Raw genomic sequence first — 19,327 nt, 5'->3', positions numbered from 1 at the left:
TATGTAGAATTGAGTGGGAGTTAGGAAATTCTCATGTGAAGACATGGAATTTAGTGGGAGCTATCATCCTTTGAATATTTACGACTCATCACTCATTAAAGAATGACGAGCTAATACCTTCTTTCATAAAGAAGCTTTTGAGTTTTCAATTATGGATGAAAATGGACTATGGTGAATCCAATTACATCAAGGGATTTTGGATTAGTATTAAGAGATACACATCGTATCAACATTCACATAGGTTTTTCATGTAGATGAAAATGGAATTGCCATTAGCAGTCATGGTCGTTCATTGAACCTATGAACGGTTGATCTCATGATTATTAGTAACTAATGTTTCCGCCATTAGAATAATCATGTATATGTCCAATTATGAATCATATGCATAAGAGCATGATGATTGATTGGTAAGCCATAATAGAAACGTCATGAATTCTCAAGTAGAATCCGATGAGCGATTTCAGTGTTTGACGGAATGCTCTATTATGTGTCAAGAGGTTGCACATATTATAGAAAATCCGAGCACATATAAGGATTTATGAGAATCCCAAATCTTTCAAGCGTAGAAAGAGAAATGAGAAGTTTTGGAAAGATGCTTGGTTGAATAAGAGGTTATTCAAGATAATCTTTCCTAGTTAAGCTAGGACTTGTGAGAAGTGCTAAGCTAATAATCTTGACAAATTGTTACAAGATTCTACAAAACATATACCTAGTACATTGTGTGTGGATGGAATACTTGATCAGTACAAGTTATATTATTCATCACAAATTCGTTCGTTATGTGATAATCGATAAGAAAGTTCTTTCAAGTTAAAGAACCGAAACCAAGGTCGGGAACCTTGATGTGTACTTGGTAAGATTCATGCTATAAGAGAGAACATGAATGCAAAGGAAATTGCAAGTGTAAGAAGTTTGAACACATGGACACATGGGATGTTAAACTTCTATTGCAATCAATAAGTGTTTACACTGACGATATACATCACAAGGTTGTAATATGATATTGACTACCCGAGTGTGATGTCGACATTTGTCGTTTGAGTTATTATTAACTCACCTTGTACATTGTTATATCCAAACGGGTTGTGAAGACAATTGAACCCCGTTAAAGTGAACATGGATTAACATTGTATTTGCCCATAGTTACTTGTATGAGGTGACGTCTCGAAGTGACTAGAGTGTGATGCGATTGATGGCAAGTTCAAGTGCCATAGAGTCATGTGAGATGACTAGTCGATCACATAGGCAGACTGTTAGGAACATTTTGTCGGGCCTTATGACCGCTTATAGAGTTCTGGCAAAGTTATATAGCCTGGTCGTGGCAAGAGCTACTATAGTATTCAAATGAGTTTATTCTTTTGACTAAAGACTATTCGCCTAAGATGGCATAGTTTCAGATTAACTTTGATTTTAGTTACTACGACCTTCGTAAATGGGGTCAAATGGGCATATTTTGGGTTATGATGGCTGTGGCTAGTCGAAGGGAATGAGTGCGATAGGAATTGTCCACCCCTAGTCAGGGTTATAACAATATCTCAGGGCCACTCGAGGAGTAATGAACTGGAAATGCGTGGCCACGCTCGGAAGGTATCCAGAGTGGATAAATCCGGTCAATCAGTTATTCTCCATATCGAGGAAACCACTCTCGATATGATCACTTGCAAGTACGACCTGAAAGACACCTTGCATTGAGTGGGAGATAGTAATAGGACAAGAGAATTGGTGACGCACACTTGTCGAGGACAAGTGGGAGATTGTTGGAATATGTGTCCTCCGACAATAATGCGATCACGACTGTTGATCATGATGATCACATGTTTAAATCTCATTATAAAGAATACAATTGGGAAGTAATATTGTTATCGTCAATGGTCAACATATATCGGTAATGATTGGTGACTAGAGTTTGACATTACGTAAATCTGACGGTGGTGATCGATTGACCCCTAGGTCATACCTATAGGGTAACACTCTTAATTGATTATTTAATTAATCGTATAATGTTACGAGTTAATTAAATTACTTGAAAATTGACGGACGATTTTGGAAGTAAAATTTACGTATCATATTGAAATGTGATTAAATAAGATACGGTCTGAGTAATTGAATTGTATCATTACTCGGATGAAATTATTGTTTACAGAAACAATTAAATATGAATGAATTATTATAAATACGATTTATAATTGGTAAAATATTTTGGCACAAGTAATTATGAAATTACTAAGTCGATTTTTGTATGTGACGTATTTTTATTAATACGTTGTTTTTAATATGTTAAAAATACATAACAAATTTATGTGACATGTGACATGTGACATATTGACAATTGACAAAAATAATATGGAATCCATATTAACTAAAGTGCCGAAAATGGAGGAGCATTAGGCTTAATATTGTGTTTATATTATAAGTGGTAAACATAATGATTAAAAGCAAGAGTAGCCATGCAACCCTATTAACCTTGTGAAGACAAATGTGGGCATGCATTGGCTCCCCAAAAACACCTCCTCCCACCCGGTTTTCCAAGAAAGAAAGGCAAAGGTTTTGTCTTATTTTTTTTTATATACACTACTTTGATTTTAGTTAGTGTATTATTCATTCAACCATTATCCAAAATTAAGATTTCTAGAGAGATAAAAAGCTCTCTTATTCTTCTCCATAATACCGAAATTATTAAGTGTTCATAATAATTTTGGGTCAATTTTCTACTAGATTAATATTATACTAGTACTTATAATAGTAATTTGAATTAAGAGAAAGCCTTGGGTATTAAGCTTAAGGAGAGATCCTATACTTGGATCTTGGTTCTTCCATAAGGGAAAGCTCAAGAACAAGAGAGAAAGGTGATCTCTCTTGTGCCCATAAAACCGAAATCACCAATGTAAGAACATGATTTCTCCTCTATTTTATTATTTGTTTGCATGCATAAAATCCGTATTTAATTTTATGACAAATTGATTTTAACATATATGAGTATGTTAGTATGTATAAAGATCTACATTTCCTTCAAAATCACTACTGATTAATTTGATTTAATTATATATAGATCTGCTTTTATAATTTTCCACACATATTTTAAATTGTTTTCGTCACATTTCCATTTTTAATTTAAATTATTCCTACATCTTACAAGCAATTTCGTTAATCTTACTTTGATAGAAAAAGATTTACATAATGTAACACCCCGTATTAAACTGCTACAAATTAATTTGATTTAATTACATTTAAAACTACTTTTATAATTTCCCAATTATATTAAATTACGTTTATCTCAATTCGTTCTCAATTTAAATTTATTAACACTCATTTTTATAAACGATTTTGTTCATTTTAATTTCAATCAAAAACTTGTCTCAAATAAAAAGACGATGACAATCGTTGCCCTATTCAATAATGTTTATTCACATCACTCCAAACTTGTACATTACTCACTTTGTAGTGTATCAAACATTTGGCTATGTCAACCTTGCTTCTCTTGTTTTTCCCTGCATGTAGTTTTGTCATCTCCACTATACACTTTCACATGCCTTCTATAGTTTATATGTCTTCTATGCCTTCACATGTATCTTTTCCCCTGCTTATAGTTTTGTCACTACCTTCACCCTTCACATGTGTTCGATAACTTCTATAACTACACTATACACATCCTGCTTATATTTTTGTCAATAGCACTCCTCTTATACTACCTCCTCCATCCGTTTCATCATCACCACCATTTGCATAACTTTTATCATGATCGTTGTGCTAGCCTCACCATTCTTACTTTCGTGAGAGCTATCTAATCCGAGTCGACGCCAATTCCGTTACCAACCATCACTCACGCCTATTCATGTAACAGAAGATCGACCCGACACCAATTCGCCTTCACTACCGCTGTGGGCACCTCTCCTCCGTACTCCTACCCCTGCTCTCGTTTCCCTGTTTTTATCCTGCTTCGAAGACGAAAACCGCAGCCTCACCTCCGTTTTTACTCCTCTGTCTTTCCCCTGTTTCGGAAACAGGAACTATATCATATCACCACCAGTCCTTTCGCCTCTGGCAGCCATCAGCACGACCACCACCATCGTCGTTGAGTTGTCGTCGGTCACCGAGCACTGCCACGACCATCATTCATCACACCATCAGATTCTTAATCGTATCCCACACTTGCTCGCGCACCACTTCACCTTCCACCATCACCGGAACACCAAACCCGGGTCACCCGAGCTCTGACCATCACCTACCCGGTTGTGTGCCTCTTGTTCCTTCTTGGTTTTATACACTAGGACCGCTGACCTCCTTCGCTGTCACCTCGCGCGCCTTTACCAGCTGCCATCAGGACAACTCATGTCGTCGTCAGAACAACGCCACCGTCGTGAGTCTCCTTCTCCTCGCCCTCCTCTTTTTTTCGCTCTTTCTCTTGTTTCCGTCTTTCTGATCTGCTCTCCTCCTTGTTTTGCTCTTCGACCGCCGCTGCAGAGCCGCCGTAGAAACCACCTGATGCCGCCTTGCTTGCTGTCGTCCCTTGCCTTTGATGTCGCCACAGGTTTCGATTTGGTGACCCAAATCCCTAAATCAATTTGGGATTTTTCATTCAACTGGAGTTACGTTATACAGTAACTCATATCGCCCCTTTTTCCTTCTTTTATATGATACGGGTTTGGCCCGATTTACTAACTTGACTTTTCGTAATCCAAGGTTTGATTGACGGGATTCGGACTTGGACTTCTCCTGCTTTTATAACGGATTCAAGACGGACTTGTGACTTTATCAATAACGATTAATTTTTATTAAATCGGATTAATAAGCACATTCACTTATTTCACTAACCTCGGTAACCCGACCTTCTTCTATCCCTCCTTAATTTTACAAAACTCGATATGCTAATGTGAATGAATATGTTTAAATATGAGTTATGTAACTTGTTGACAATTAAATATTGAGTAGAAATATTAGACCGCTAAATTATTAACAATGGCATGAAATATACATATCCGCTAGTTAATTACTCAGTTAGTTGGATTTGTATGTTAAAATTTCATGATAACAAGTGATTTATCGTTGTCCTATTTTTCTCACCTAGAAACATGATTAGGAAATATAATTGAGTAATATCTTAATTGGCTATATTTATTTACTGTCGTGTGATGCATGTTCCGATATGATTACCTTATGATTTTTGCACTCACTTTATTTAGTAAGTACGCAGTCTATTGAGATGTTAACTTTTATATGAGTACAAACATTTTAGCTCTTAACTACTAGCCTAAAAGAATTATACCTTTCCTCTTTAAATACAGTTAAGGCTAGAGTTGATAAGTTTAAATTTTATTAAATATTAAAGTTTAATAACAACTCTTTTAAATGTTTGAAAATTAAAAACATTCGATAACATTTTCAAAACCAAAATGGTTTACAGGATTTAAACGTTTCTCCAAATTACAAGGAAAGTTACTTAATAAATAAGTGACTTAGTTCATATCTTTTATAAAAGTATTAAACTCCTAGTTTCTAAAAATATTTGAAATGATTTAGTAGTGCTTCCAAATGATTTACATAAAATGTTTATTAAATAACAAAATTTTATTAAAAAGAAGATTGAATAAGCTCTTTAAAAACGAAGCTTAAACTTAAGCTTACTATAGTAAAAATCTAAATACCTTCCTCAAATAACGAATTTAGAAATAATAAATTCCAAATAAAATTTGCCAAATCCTAAAGATTTCAGAAAAGATAAAGCAAGATGAATTTATGTATGTTTACGTTTCTTATTCAAAAGTCTCTAGCACTCTGGGACATGTCCCTTAAATGGGACCGTTGAGACCAGAATATCAGTAAACGGTAACCTGGTTATGCCTCTTAAATGGGACCTCTGAGCCATGGAATCTTTCCCCGGTTTACTTGGGTATGCCCTTTGAATGGGACCTCTGAGCCAAGTGTCGTTGTTTTGTCTGTATGTCGGGATGGTCCGCATATCGACGTATCATCGTCTCTATGAGACACTTGTGAGTCTTTCGTATTACATGTTGGGCGCTACCTTGGTAAGGTTTAGGGATCGACGTGACGGAAGAATGCTTAGAGAGCTTATGCTATACAAGTATGGACAGCACATCCCGAAGCCGCGTGTGGAGGGATTGTCGTTAGGATAGTAGTCGACCAACTGCCACTGAGGAGCTGCGTGTTCCAAGAAGTTGTGGAGTGGGTATATGCGCATATATTGACAGGAGCTTGATCAGCTTTACTACCTTTCAGATATCTTGGCAATTATTATTTCACGGTTGCGATCGTGTGCAGACCTTGACGGTTGCGATTGTCTTGGTGCCTCGAAGTGTATGGGACATGTCACTTAAATGGGACATCTGAGACCATCCATTAGCAGTCTGTTCTTCCCCACGATTCTGGTTATTAAACCAAGTCAATTTAGTTGTCCGGTCCTACTGAGCACTAGGGGTGAGATGTAAACCTCCTAGAATCGGTATGATTGGCGGGATTGATGTTCACATTCGTACTTAAGGTGAGATGCAAGCCGTGAGTATGCGTGTGACATTAGTAGTCACGTCCCGTGCTTATTTGTTAAGAAAACAAAAGTTTTTTTAAAAGAAATGACTACAGTTTTTACTCACATGATACATGTTAGACTTATCAATGAAATTGTTATATGGTGAATAATGTTACTGCGTGATAAAGGAAGATCAAGGTAATAATGTCACATGTTTGATGATTGGGACTTGTTGTGCTCACATGTGCTTAACTTTGTTAAGTGTTGTTGTATTACTAAAATGGCTTCTTAATATCTTTGAGTAATACTATTGTATCATTGGTATATCCAGAATGTTGTGATAAGAGAACTTATGTGATATATGCTTTACGTGATTCTTATTTATGCATTCCTTTTCCATTCGCATGCCTGCTTTTGAATGATTAAGGCGATGATAGGAGAATGGTTAGGTTACTGTCGCTCAGCGACTTTTGTTTAAATGTTTTTCAGGTACCAAGAACGAGTTAGATGGAGACACCCTTAAAAGGGCATTCTGGGTAATGAGAGGAGCTTTTAATGTTGGTTTAATTTTGTAATTAAATCTCTCGATTAAATTATTTAGTCATGTGTAAGTGATCCATGACGATCTGGATTCATTTTTATAGCAATGACTTGGGTTTATTCCGCTTTTATCCCTTAATTAAGTCATTAAAAATCCGGGTTGTTACAAGCATGACCTAGCCTGAGATGCCAAATACTTCCATTATTTTCATTAAAATTGAGCAATGCATTACATTGATTATCAGAGGTACTAAAAGCATTCAAAATGGTACACTCTGACTCCTGCAGATCTTTACTGTCAACAAAATGAGACTTAAACTTGCAAGGTGTAGAAACAGTCCAAACACTTGCACTAGGTAGAACATTGCTATTATTATTCAATAGGTAGTAGATGCCCCTTTCTTCCATGCCTAATGCTCTAATCCTCCTGGTATGAGAGTCTTGTATGACACACATGCTCATAAAATGTCACAATACATTTTTCATCTTTAATGAGTTTTTGTACTGACAAGAGATTGTGTTTGAAAGTTGGGACATAGAGCACTTTGGTCAGTGTCATACCATTTTCCAATTGAAAAATACCACAATGAGAGACTACAGAAGTAATGCCATTAGGTAGATTGATTTTTGGCTTTGAAATAAATTCTATGCAATTTTGCAGGAGTCCTAGATCAGAAATCATATGATCTGAGACTCCTGAGTCTATTATCTAGTTAAGAGAGATTTTGTTTGGACAGGTTAAAGTAGAGAGAGCCTTATCTGCAAAGTTGGCTTCCATTTTATCCTCAGTTTCAGGATAAGCCATTCCCTTTGCCTTTTGATTACTCATCAGCTGCTCAAATTGAGCAGTTGTCATGGATATGGACCCTGACACAATAGCCATCTCCTCATCTCCTCTAGCATGTGCAGCATGAGCAGCCATCTTTCCTTTGTTTGGGTGACGTTGGAACTTTCCTCTCTGCATTCCAGACCTGTATCCTCTTGATACAGCTCCAGAGTTGCCCCCTTCCTTTGGCTTGTCAGAGTTCTGAGGTGCAGGAAAGTATTGGTGCATTGGATGCCCAACAGGATACCCTGTAACTCTCCAGCAGTTGCCCAATGAGTGTCCTTTCTTTTTACACTTGTTGCAGAAGGGTACATTCTCTTCACTTCTTTGGTTAGCATAAAAAGCAGAGTTTTCAGCTTCTATTTTCATCGAGCCCTTGTAATTTTTCCTCTGAGATTCTTCCTGTTGTAGGATAGCAGCAGCTTCCTCTACACTTGGAAGGGGAGACATCATCAGGATATTGCTTCTTAATGTGGAGTAAGATGGATTAAGCCCATTGAAGAATTGAAACAACCTTCTTTCATCTTGCTCCTTGTGATGAGCATCCAACCAGGCATTGATTTCTGCTGTCATTTGACTGATGGGGAGGCAGTCATTCATGAGCTCAACATTTTGCCACAATATCCCGAGTTCTGTGAAGTATTCACAGATACTCTTGTCTCCTTGTTCCAGGTCATAGAGCTCTTTGTTGAGCCTGAATTTGCGGGCACCATTGCTCACTGAAAACTGCCCTTGGAGATAATCCTAGATCTCCTTTGCAGTGGTGGAGTACATCCCAGATATCCTGATCTGAGGCTCCATATTGTGGAGCAGCCAAGCTATGAGCTGACTATTGCAGGTGATCCAGGCTGCTTCTCTCAGTGGATCATTTGTGGGTTTCTTCACCACTCCTGTCAACAGTCCCAACTTCCTCTTAATGCTAATTGCAATCTCCATCTGACTTTTCCACTCATAGTAGTTGTCAATTCCAGAGAGCTTATTGTCTACCACAATGGGGTGAGCACTCTTAGCTGGATGCAAGTACAGTGGGTCAGATGATTCGAGGATGGCATTGGCAGTGGGTACCAGGGTACCAGAAGGAGTTGTGATGATATTATTGTTTGAGTTATCAGAGATTATTGTGTTATCAAGGTTTGCCATACTTTGAATGTTAACTGTTTTTCAAAGAGAGAAAGGAAGAAGAAGTTTGGTGCAAGTTCTCCTTACTGCAAACTCAGCTTTATATAGACTGAGTGAGCCTCTTTGTTCTTGCAGTAAATGCTCAACAAGATTGGTTATCCGTCTCCTCAATTCCATGGCTCTGATACCATGTTGAGTAAATGCCAATGTCAGGAGTAGAAGACTTCATTGTTGAGAAGATTTGTTGTGCAAGCATTGAATGTGTTTTTTGTTTGTTTATTTGATTGAATAATTAAAGTACAAGTGATAACATATTATATACAACTACTATTTTGTTTGTTTATTTGATTGAATAATTAAAGTATAAGTGATAGCAGATTATATACAACTACTACAACTACTTTCTAGGTATTACCTAGTGTACAAAGGTGCACATCATATTCTAGTCTATTCATAGTACAATGTAGCATACTCTATGCTTAGCCTAGGTCATCCTTTTTCCTTCTTCTCACATTTCCCATGTGCTCCTGGACAAGACTTGATAAGATGACTTGTTGGACTTGTTGGTTCTTTACATTATCACTAGACTAGATTAAGAGAAAGAATGCATTGGTTGAAAGTAAAATGAAATAGTTTTATAGAATGCATGGTTAATCTCCCTCCATTATTATTGATATATATATATATATATATATATATATATATATATATATATATATATATATATATATATATATATATATATATATATATATATATATATATATATGTGTGTGTGTGTATATATATTTTTTGCATAGTAAATCTCCCTCTTTTTAAAATTGTATTTATGTTGATGTAGTTTAATTCACTCTTCAGCGGAATGAAATCCAAATAGTAAAATTTAAAATTGGCTCGTAATTGTATTGTCACTTTATATTTGTATTAATTATGGGTTTTAATCAAATTTTTAGGTTTGGAATGCGAAGTACAACGCCCCAGAAGTTTTACTTGGAGTAAACAATTATGGCAAACCTTCAGATATGTGGTCAATTGGCTGCGTATTTGCAGCTATCTTGTTGAAGCCTGATCTTCCATTTGACATCACTCGGAGTCATACGGAGGTGATGTATAGTGATAACGAAGACAAAGACTATAGTTATGCCATTCTTGATGCTATCTTCAGGTATTGCTCAATCATTATACTATACTTTATTACCTCTGTTCTGCACTTATATTCTTTTTGGTTTTTTTTTCAAAGTACCCATAATATTAGAAAAAAAACAAATTAATGTTACCATTATCTCTATGATCATTTTTAGCTATGTTCTGCAGATTAATCGTTACCATTAGAAAATAAAGATGGAACTCTAAATTCTCATACTTGAAAACTATCGTCGGATCTATAACTGGTGGTGGTCGGTCGCCTCTTGTGGTGCACTGGTGGTTGCCACATGCGGCGAACCCAGGTTCGACGGTCACATCTTTGGTGGAGTGGTGGCTTGGTTAGAAGAGGGGTGGACTTAGTTGTCTGCTTTGTTGAATAGTGGGTCTACAGAATGAGGGAAGGGAGTATTCGCATACTGGCGGTTTGAAACTCGAAAGATTTTAGGTGAAAAAGCTTTTACGGGTTGGGTTCGAATTGGGTAGCCCAGACCCAGACCCAAATTATTTTTAGAGGACCCACACTCAACCCATATCCACTGGCTCCTGAAAAATGAGACCCAAACCCGTCCTGTTTGAGTCCAACACGACGTCGTGTCTGGGATCACATCACGCACAACGTCGTCCTTGTAAGGACCCATTACAAAGTTCACCCTAGCTTGTCACCCTAGAACCATTACAAATATTTTGGGTTGTAGCCCGAGTAGTTTGGATTTCGTTGGAGCTTTTTCTCTTGTACTCCCTTTATTTTTCCTGAATATACTACCTTGAACTTGGTTTCCCTACCACCAAAAATAATGTTGTTGCCTTTGCCTAAGCCTATGACCTTCTTTTCTTCTACTAGTTTTCGTTTTTTTTTTTAAATTATTATTTTCTCAACGTCTTTTTTTTCTTAATGTCTCATATGATGTATTTTGAGCGGTTACTTATTTTTACTTTCTTGAATCACCAAAATCGTATTTATGCCTAAACCTTTTAGTCTATTTTTCTTAAGGTTTATATCATATATTTTCTTAACATCGCATATCATATATATTTTGTACATAAGTGTAAACGAAGTTCACTAAAATTGACTTATGAACTCAATATAAGTGGTTAGTCGCTAAAACAAATATAATTCTTATAAAAAGTTTAGTATACTAGTAATCAGGGTTACCTAATTCGCTAACATAGGGTGCGTATTGCGAATTAATACGCGCGTATCAATTCGCAATATGTTTTCGAATTAATTCGCACTAATTCGCGAATTATATATAAAAACTAGCGAATTCGAAAAGTTTAATTCATGTATTAATTCGCGAATTATATATCAAATTACCGAATTTTACAAGTTCAATTCATGTATTTAAAACTAAAAATTCAATATAATATGATCAACTTCAAAGATCATCAAAGGGAAAGGAGAAAATGTATCAGTAGACTAGCAACTTAATCTTATTTTGGTGTTTTGTTTGGTTTCGTCACTTTGTGTTTACTTAAGAAACCAGAAAAATATGATCAGTAGACTTATTTTGGTGGTTCCATCACTTTATAATGCTGAATTGCTTATCTTTATGCAATGAACCTTTTGTTTTTTTGTTATTATCATTAAGTAAATGAAGTGTATTAGTAATTATAAATTCACGAATTGCTTTTTTTTGTAATACTTTGCGTATTCAATTCCCTATTTTGAGCGAATTGCGAATTCGAATTATGTGTATTATGAATTCGGCAACCCTGCTAGTAATCGAGTATTAAAAGGTCGATAAATATCAATTTTTTTTTTGGTACAAACGATAAATATCAAATTAAAACACGTAATTTGTCATCTTTGATAAAAATATTGCGAAAGTGACACGAAAAATATATATACTCTAATAATATCGGGTAAAAGCAAGTATACTTACTGAGTATTAAAGCCTTTTCACATTTTTCAAACCTCGAAATACGATTCCTGGTTCCGCCGCCCCTAATTACAAATTAAACCCACCCATTTCAAAGTGTAAGGTTTAGGTTGTGGCAAGGTTGCTAAAGATAGCTTGTCCACCAACTCCGTAGAAGAAACATTCGTGCAACTACCTCCGTCAACAATCACGCTACACCAACGATCCTTTATTTGACACTTGTCCTTTATTTGACACTGTATGAAAAATTTGGTCCCGCTGCTCATTGTCTATTGGTTCGGTTTTAGAGTGCAGCATACGCCACAATACTAAAGCGGTATCATATATTGGTGCTTCGTAGACTACCACCTCGTCTTATTCTTCCTCGTCCCCATTTAGCACGAAGAGACCTTCTTCTTTAAGAGTCTCATCATATAACTCATCACGAAAACTTATGTCTTATGGCTTCCCTTGGAGTCACCATGCTCAAACCCTTGACATTTAAAAATAGTTCCCTCTCCTAGTTACTTGCTTCCTCTTTTTCATGGATGGGTGGTGTAGGAGCCTTGGGGCTTGCTCCAAGTGTTCATATTAGGCATGAAATTAGTGCTTGGACTAATATTCAATTGGGCCTCGAACATAGAGCATATCAAAAGATGAATAAGGCTACAAATCCATGTGTTAGCTATATTCCGATTCAATGTAAGATTATAAGAGAGTTTTTATTATTGATGAATGAATATACAAGGTACACAATAAGCTGTATATATAGGTGATTACATAACACTATGAGTGATTCATGCCTATAATACATTATATGCTATACGTAAATATGGGGAGTGAATGAGACTAATAGAGGGAACAAATAATCACAAATGATATGATACAATGAATGATATTATATGCTACTGGATTGTAGAGAATAGAAGATTACGTAGGATTGCCATTATCTTTGGTATTATCCTTAACATTCCCCGCAAGATGGACGGTCGTTGACGGAGTCCAATCTTGGATATTAGCTCAAGAAAACGGGGCTTGTGAAGCGGCTTTGTGAGAGCGTCAGCGAGTTGATCCGAGCCGTTTATGTGTTGAATTCGAACAGTACCGAGTTGCACTTGCTGTTTGACGAAGTGGAATAAGAGAGCGAGGTGTTTCATTCTTGAATAAAAAACAGGATTTGTGGAGTAGTGTGTTGCACTGAGGTTGTCACAATAAATTGTGGGGGGTGTGAGGACGTTGATACCCAATTCAGTGAGTAGTGACCTTAGCCATAAGACTTCCTAAGTGGTAGTGGCAATGGCGCGGAATTCAGCTTCGATGGAGGATTGGGAAAGAGCTTTTTGCTTCTTAGAAGCCCATGAGATGGGGTTTCGACCTAGGTATACTAGATACCCACTCGTGGAGCAATAATCATCGGGGTCACCGCCCCAGTCGGCGTCACAATAGGCGTGAAGGCACAGAGGGGAGGTTTTATCGATGTGAATGCCATAATGAAGAGTTCCATTCAGATAGCGAAGGAGACGTTTAAGGGAAGACCAGTGAGTAGAGGTTGGGTGATTGAGAAATTGTGCTAGTTTGTTAACCGGGAAGGCAATATCAGGGCGAGTGAGGGAGAGGTATTGTAGGCTACCAATGATTGCTCGGTAGTCAGACTCGTTTTCAATTTGTGCGTCGTGTTGTTTGCGAAGAGGTGGGTAAGGGAGCATGGGTGTCGGGGCAGGGTTGCTTTCTTGAAATCCAAATTTGTGGAGTAGGTCAGACAGGTACTTGGTCTGATTAAGATGTAAACCAGTGACCGTTGGTGTGACTTCGACTCCAAGGAAATAGGATAATGGGCCAAGGTCTTTAAGTGAAAATTTTTGGGAGAAGGTAGATATAAACGTGGTAATTAGGCGGGTATTTGGACCGGTTACTATTATGTCATCGACATAAACGAGGACATAGAGTTGGACAGCAGTGGTGTGTAGAATAAATAGGGAGGGGTCAGTATGGAGTTTCGAAATCCATATGTGATGAGGAAATTACGGAGTTCAGTGTACCAGGCCCGTGGGGCCTGTTTGAGCCCGTAAATCGCTTTGGTTAATTGGCATACATGAGTTGGTTTCTCCGGATCAACAAAGCCGGGTGGTTGGTCCATAAAAACAGTGTCAGTGAGGCGTCCCTGAAGGAACGCATTATTGACATCAATTTGATGAAGGTGCCAGTGGCGAGTAACTGCAAGTGTGATAATTAAACGGATGGTGGTAGGTTTGATGATGGGACTGAAAGTTTCGGAATAGTCGATGCCGGGACGTTGATGAAAATCTTTAGCAACAAGACGAGCTTTGTATTGTTTGAGGCTACCATCGGGATTGTATTTTACTCGGTATACCCATTTGCATCCTATGACGTTTTGGGAAAGGTGACGAGGAACGAGTTGCCAAGTATTGTTACGGACTAGGGCTTGATGTTCTTCCATCATTGTCGCACGCCATCGAGAGTCGACGAGTGCTTGTTTGGTAGTGGTGGGAGTGGTGTGAGGAGAAGGGGAGATAGCAAGTTTGGCATATTTAGGATTAGGTTTAACAATATTGTTGGAGAGCCGGGTGTTATGCTTAGGCGGTGGTGGTGGGGGCGGTGGAGGTGGAGATATGGAGGTGACGGTAGGGGAGGAAGTAGTAGTGGGTGAGCGAGGTGAGATTGGGTCAGAAGCAGGGGAAGTGGCTAGTTGTGAGGGTGTAGTGTCTGGTGTCTAAGTAATGGGAGGAGTTGGAGTTGTGTTGGGTTGTTGAGTGGTAGGTTGTGGGTTGTCGGGTTGAGGAAGAAAGGGAGAGAGAGGGTGCACCAGTTGTCGAGTGGAATAGAGGGTGAGGGTGAGTGGGAGAGTGTGAGAGAGATATAAGGAAATTCCGAATCGACAAAGCGAACATGGCGAGAAGTGTAGACTCGATTGGTCGTCGGGTCGAGACAGAAATACGCACTTTGGCTGTTGGAGTAGCCAATAAATACGCAGGGTGTGGATTTATGGTCTAGTTTGTGTGTAGAGTAGGGGCGTAGCCAAGGGTAACACAGACAACCGAACGGATGAAGTTTGCGATAATTAGGTGGTTGATTGTGTAACATTTCGTATGGGGACTGATCACCAAGGGTAGACGTTGGAAGTCGATTAATGAGATAAACAGCTGTGGCAAAGGCATATGACCAGAAAGTGGAGGGCATTTTGGCGTGAGTGAGGAGGGATAAACCCGTTTCGACTATGTGACGATGGCGTCGTTCGGCGAAGCCATTGTGCTCGGGCGTGTGTGGGGGTGAGGTAAGATGTGTAATGCCATTATTAAGTAGATACGGGTTCATTTTTACATATTCACCACCGTTATCAGAATAGAATTGTCGAATGGGTTTGTTAAAATATTTTTCAATTATTGCTTTGAATCGTTGGAAAATAAGAATGGAATCTGATTTGTGTTTGATGGGGTAAAGCCATACATAGTGAGTGAAGTGGTCCATAAAAATTATATAGTATTTGAATGAGTCCATAGAGAAGATAGGAGCAGTCCATACATCAGAGAAAATGAGGTCTAAGGAAGCAGTAGAGTGTAATGTTGAATTTAAAAAGGGAAGTTTGGAGCTTTTATTCATTAAGCATGCATTACAATAGGAAAAATCGGGAATGCGTAAATTAAATTTGCGATTAAGAGATTTGAGAACATCATTGGATGGGTGGCCAAGGGTGTGATGCCACGAGTTGGAGGAGGGTGCTTGAGCCGTGAAAGCAGAGGGTGGTGGAGGACGCCATTCGTAAATGCCGTCACTGAATTGACCGTGTAGGAGGACTGCCCCCGTCGAGATTTCCTTAAAACAAAAAGAAGATGATGAGAACAATGCAATAGCATTGTTGTCTCTACAAAATTGTGAGGCGGATAACAATTTACGAGAAATAGTAGGAACGACTAATACATTGTTAAATTTAAGTGAGTAAGAAGACATAGAGATAGAGAGTGAACCATGATGTGTGATGGGAAGAGAAGATTCGTCCCCGATAACGAGGTCATCGGGTCCTGTTTAAGGCTCATGGAAGGAGAGGGTGGCTAGGTCATTGGTAATGTGGTGGGATGCACCACTGTCGATGAGATAGGAGGACGGGGTAGAGTTAGTCGTGGTGGCAGTGTGAGCATATGGTCGATTGTGGTTGTGTCGTGGTGGAGGGAAGGCAACATTGGGGTAAAGTCGTTGGAACTCGGGCGATCCACGAATGACATGGCCCCTTTCACGGCAAATTGACATTTACCCCGGAATGGGTTGGCTTGATATTGGTTGTTTTGAGGTGGCTGGTTTGGTGTAGGAAGGATGCCACGGGTGGTAAAAGAAGAGGGAGTTTGGCGGGTCTGGTTGTTCTGGTTGTGCTGGTGGTAGGGTTTGTAGTGGGTGTTGTTGTATTGGCGAGAGGAGTTGGGAACATAGGGAGGGCGGGTAGTGGCAGCATGGGCAGAGGAAGTGAAAGGGGTAGGGTTTTGATCAAGTGTAGTGTTGGATTGTATGGTTAACTCATGTTGAATGAGTTTTTCGTGGAAAGCATCAAAGGTAATGGGGTCGTCTCGAGCGCGGACCGCATTGATGACAGGTTTGTAAAGGGTTTGATTTAGGCCATGAATGATTTTCGAGGCGATGTCCTCGGGGTCGACAGGTTTTCCTAAGTGAGCAAGTTGGTCCGTACATGCTTTGATCGCAAGCATGTATTATGATATGGTTTTATTGCCTAAGGTGATGTTTTTGAGGCGATCCTTAAGTTGGAGGATATGGCCTCGGGAGGGGTTGGCGTAGGTGGTTGCTAGGGTTGTCCAAGCGGCGTGGGAGGTGGTGGCGCCAAGAATAATAGGAGAAACCGATTCATCTAAGGTTCCCGCGATAGCACCAAGAATAAGTTGGTCTTGGCGATACCACGTATTGTAGGCTGGGTTGGATAGAGTGGCGGTTTTGTCGGTGCTTTTGTCATCAGATGGGGTGGTGGTGGTGATGGTCTCGGGTGGTGGAGGGTTGGAGCCATCAAGGAAGGAAAATAGGCCGTAGCCAAGGAGAAGACGGGTAATTTGGAATTGCCAAGAGCGGAAGATCGTTGGTGTAAGTTTGATGCAGTTAGGAAAGTGAATGGAAACAAGGGGTTTGGAGGGTTCGTCGGAATTTGGGATGAGGGTGTTGGAAGACGCCATGGGTGCACCGAGTTGGAGTTGGGTAGCGAGAAGCGTGAGTATGAGGATCGATGTGATACCTGATACCATGTAAGATTATAAGAGAGTTTTTATTATTGATGAATGAATATACAAGGTACACAATAAGCTGTATATATAGGTGATTACATAACACTATGAGTGATTCATGCCTATAATACATTATATGCTATACGTAAATATGGGGAGTGAATGAGACTAATAGAGGGAACAAATAATCACAAATGATATGATACAATGAATGATATTATATGCTACTGGATTGCAGAGAATAGAAGATTATGTAGGATTGCCATTATCTTTGGTATTATCGTTAACATTCAATCCCTTGCAAAACCTTGCCACCTTTCAATTTCTTACACTAACGCTAGTTTCTCAAACTCCGCGATGTAGCTAGGAACTGAAAAACTTCTTTGTGTAAATTAAGCAATTTTTCTATAAAGGTAGAGTTTGTGACATTTGGGCACATATCTCTTTTGAAGTTTTCTTTTGAGATCTTCCCATGAGTTTATCTTGTCCTTGCCCTCCTCTCTAAGACGCCTAGCTTTGGGCTTTTCAAACCATATTATTTACTAATTGGGTACACCCTTTATACCTTAAAGTCGAACACGTGTTCGATCTTCCTTTCCCACTCCAAGTAATAAAAATTGATCAATAGTTGTTTCAAGCTAAAAACCCGTTTAACTTGAAACAAAGATATGACTTGCCTTCTCAAAGTTTTCTAAGTCTTAGTTTTTTTCTAACTCGAATGAAAAATAAAGAATACAATGTCTCCATATTATATAGCTGAACACCGACCCCCTACGTGTAATTAGGAAAACAAAATCTACTCCTAGTGGCAATGGAACTTGCCTTATTCTCACACCTCCAAAAAGAATAGGAAACTTATCGAACTTACCGAATTATAACTAAAACTAGAATCAGGAAAATAAGAAAGTTAGCATAATTAGGAAATACTCCCTCCTATTCACAATAAACCTCTCATTTCATTTTGGCACAAATATTAAGGAAACACACTCCCCCACCATATAATTAAACTTGGACCACACAAATACACTACCCACCATACAAATAAATTTGGACCACACAAACACTTACCAAAAAAGAAAATAGGGAAGTTATTGTGAATAGACGGAAAAGGAAATAGGGAAGTTTATTATGAATAGGAGGGAGTAACAAATAACGAGCAAATTTACGGTTTTGACGCAACTTCCACCAATTACAGTTAATCTCGAATTATCGTAACTCGGCTGAGCTGAATCTCTTGCATATTTGATACAAGAGTTTCGTTTGGGTTGACTATGATCTCCTCGTCTAAGGTATTTTCGTGAATAATCTCATCAATCACCATGGCCACTATCTATATTCACCTTATTTACAACTATTCAGACAGTAATCCAGTATGGTGGCCATGGTGATAAATACAACTATTTAAAACTATATTCACCTTATTTATAACTATTCACCTTGATAAATAAATACATATATAGATAGATAAAGGTGATAAATACGTGTATACATATACCTCCTCTCTCATCTAAGGCATTTGTATTTATCTAAGTAAACTAGGCACACGGCACACCCCAGGAAGGGTTATGGAAAAGCTGGTCAAAATTACCACATTACCCTGATTGTGGATTCGCCCCCTATCCAGTGAAGGTAACTTTGTTTTCAATTAATTTAGTTCAAGCATAAATGTTTATCATTAGTGATTAAAGTAAAAATTTTCAGGCCTATAATGTATGTTCCTGATGGTTTTGATGAAGAAGGCGTTCATATGTTGCATGTAGTTTCAAATTTCATTAATTTCATTTTCCAATTTGATTATTTACAAATATTGGTCTATTATGCCTATAGATATCATTTTCTATTTGTTTATTTTTGAAAATACTATATATGGTATTACAACTATTTGACTACTAATGTGTTAACTCGCCCGTATTGGGGCAAGTCGCAATCGGGTCAGTCGAGTCAAGTCAGGTTGGGTCATGCCGGGTTCGGGTTAGATCGGGTTAGTTGGGTTCGGGTTCTGGTCATTTCGGTCAAATGATGTATCGTGTCTTGTCGGGTTTGGGTTTGGGTCGCGTCATTATCGGGTCAAATGGTAATAATATTTGTATTTATATGTATTCTAGCTATGGCCCTAACCCTA

The sequence above is a fragment of the Silene latifolia genome, chromosome 5, assembly GCF_048544455.1.
Source record: "Silene latifolia isolate original U9 population chromosome 5, ASM4854445v1, whole genome shotgun sequence".
Classification (NCBI taxonomy): Eukaryota; Viridiplantae; Streptophyta; class Magnoliopsida; order Caryophyllales; family Caryophyllaceae; genus Silene; species Silene latifolia.
The sequence above is the reverse complement of the archived record's forward strand: the minus strand, read 5'-3'. Positions refer to the sequence as shown.